Source organism: Ananas comosus, linkage group 24 (genome assembly GCF_001540865.1).
Source record: "Ananas comosus cultivar F153 linkage group 24, ASM154086v1, whole genome shotgun sequence".
Lineage (NCBI taxonomy): Eukaryota > Viridiplantae > Streptophyta > Magnoliopsida > Poales > Bromeliaceae > Ananas > Ananas comosus.
Window position 1 is genome coordinate 3,832,026 of NC_033644.1, and position 2,468 is coordinate 3,834,493.

Sequence of the window (2,468 nt, forward strand, 5' to 3'; positions counted from 1 at the left end):
CTAGATTAGTAAACATGTGAAAGTAATACTAATTTACATATGGCATTAGAAACTTTCCACTATCATGGTACTATCAACATAATCACAAGGCATGTCATTGTTCTCTACTGTATAATCAATAAATTCAAGAGAATGTCATTGTTCTCTACTGTATAGAAGCATATAGACTTGCCCCTTAGATATTCAACAGAACTAAACATAACCATAAATACCTTCATGCATAAGTTTTCTCTACTTTATAGAGATTTCAATTCAACTATGTATCAAACATGATGGAGACGAGTGTCGAGTCCTTATCAATCACATAATTATAAAAGTGCCTATGTACCAACTCTATAGTGACATATAGAACATAGGGGAGCTTCACTTGCTCTGGTTAGGTCAAACCCACCTATTACCATGCACAAATCAACCCAACAAAGCCCCGAAAATCAGCTCCACTAGGTCTCAACCCTACTGGAAACAAAACATCGAAACCGTATCAAAATTACAACTGAAATGTCCAATTTCGGCATAATTTGCACTTAGAGTACAGAAGTAACTTAAATCCCTGTTTTGAGTTGCATTCATACCTCAAATGCAACCTCCAAGAGTCCTCACAAGTCAGCCGAAGATGATCCAAGGCTCGATCACAATCTCGCTGCGAACAGCGTCAAAATGGCATCAAAATGCTTATATACGCGTTAAAATAGCCGAAATCTAGTGATTTCAGTTTTCTAACTGAAATTTCAACTTACCCTTAGTTTAACCACCTCCCAAACTAGTCCCCCATGTCACGAAATTAGCTCAACGTGATTCGTAAACCTGCTGCGAAGGAACAATTCCAAACTGCATCAATTACTTAATTAACTTCGTATCGTTCCGAACTAGCTTCATAATAACTAATTACCTTAGTCCAGCTTTAAAGCAACTTTTCACTGAGCTAGAGTGGAGAATTCACAGCCAAAATAACTCCTCTTTACTTCTGAAAACATCCTCTAATTCAGTTGGAAGCCAGGAAATCCAAACGACTCAAAATCCGATACGAAACCACAAACTAGAGGAAAAATGAATTAATTACTTCTCTACAGCTGAGATTTAGCTTCTCTGATGATAAACTTACAAAAAAAACTCAGTGAAACACCTTCTCCCCATGTTCCAAGAATTTCCTTCAAGTCCCCAAGTCAGCAAACATCAAGCGGAACGCGAAATCGACGCAAATCGGCGACTTTCTCGTAGAGAGAGAAAAACCCTAGAGAGAGAAAGAAGGAGAGATGCAGGGTAGCTTCTCTGAGCTCTAGCACCATCTAAGAAGCTTCAGGGGTCGAGCTGAAGGTAAGGAGATAAGAATAGAATGTGAAATTACCAAAATAGCCTTGCTGCCACGTTTCTGCCATTGTGTACCGGTACAATGATGGCTGTGCCGGTACACAATGCAGAAAATTCTGATTTTCGCCAGAGCAATACACTTTCTCGCTTTTAGCTTTCCAATCACCCTCGAACTTGTCCAAAAACTTGTCTAAGCCTTTTAGAACATGTAGGATAGTCCCACATATCAATCCACACACTCGAACTTCGCAATTTGCTAAAGTTCAGTGTATTACACAGCGAGACTTTCAAAAACACATAATCTCCAACCTGAAACTCCAAGTCTCATTTCCTGATATCAGCGTAGCTCCTCTGTCGACTCTGGCTGTCGCAAGATGTCGTCGTATAACCTTGACCTTCTCCTCTGCCTCCATCATAATCTGAGGCCCCAGAGTCTTCCTTTTACCCACATCACTCCAATACAATAGTGATCGACACCTGTGTCCATACAACGCTTCAAACGGAGCGATCCGAATGCTCGCTTGATAGCTGTTGTTGTACGCAAACTCAACCAGTCTCAAATGTCGATACCACCATCCTTCAAAGTCTAGGACACATGCTCTCAACATATCCTCTAGAGTCTGAATGGTCCAGTTGTTGTTCTACTCCCTCTCTCTCTCTAGTTTTGGACGTAACTCGTGGTGGAGTTCGTGGCTCGAGCTTGGGTGGTTTTCAACGTCGATCCAGTGGGCCGTTCGAGCGTGTGTGCATCGCGGTTGCGCCGTTGGAGGCCGGGCGAGCATGTGGATTCCCTCCTTTCGACTTCTTGCCGTGGTTGGACGAGCTTTGCGAGGTGGGTTGATGTTTACCGAAATTGTTGGATTTCCTCCTAAGTCTCAGCATCGTCAACATTGGTTTTGTTTCTTTTGCTAGTACTCGAATTCATGGAATTTGTATATTAAAGCATAAAATCTAAATTTGGAGTTAAGCTAGTGATTGTATATATGTTGGACTTGAAAATTGATTTCGTTGATAACCACTAAACCTGAGCTCGATCCGCGACCTCCACCACGAGCTACGTCCAAAACTAGAGAGAGAGAGGGAGTAGAACAACAATCCTCCTCTCTGAGCTCTCTACAACTATATAAGGGCTAAGGATAAGGTTGGTGTTATCGACACAT

The 2,468-nt window shown here is 41.7% G+C and overlaps 1 long non-coding RNA gene across 1 annotated transcript; it reads right to left on the minus strand.

The window, feature by feature from the left end:
* Positions 426 to 952, minus strand: LOC109728637. The gene is made up of 4 exons (XR_002221051.1): positions 890 to 952; positions 738 to 804; positions 573 to 640; positions 426 to 456 (listed from the first exon to the last, which is right to left on the minus strand). It is a non-coding gene; the product is annotated as an uncharacterized LOC109728637 (long non-coding RNA).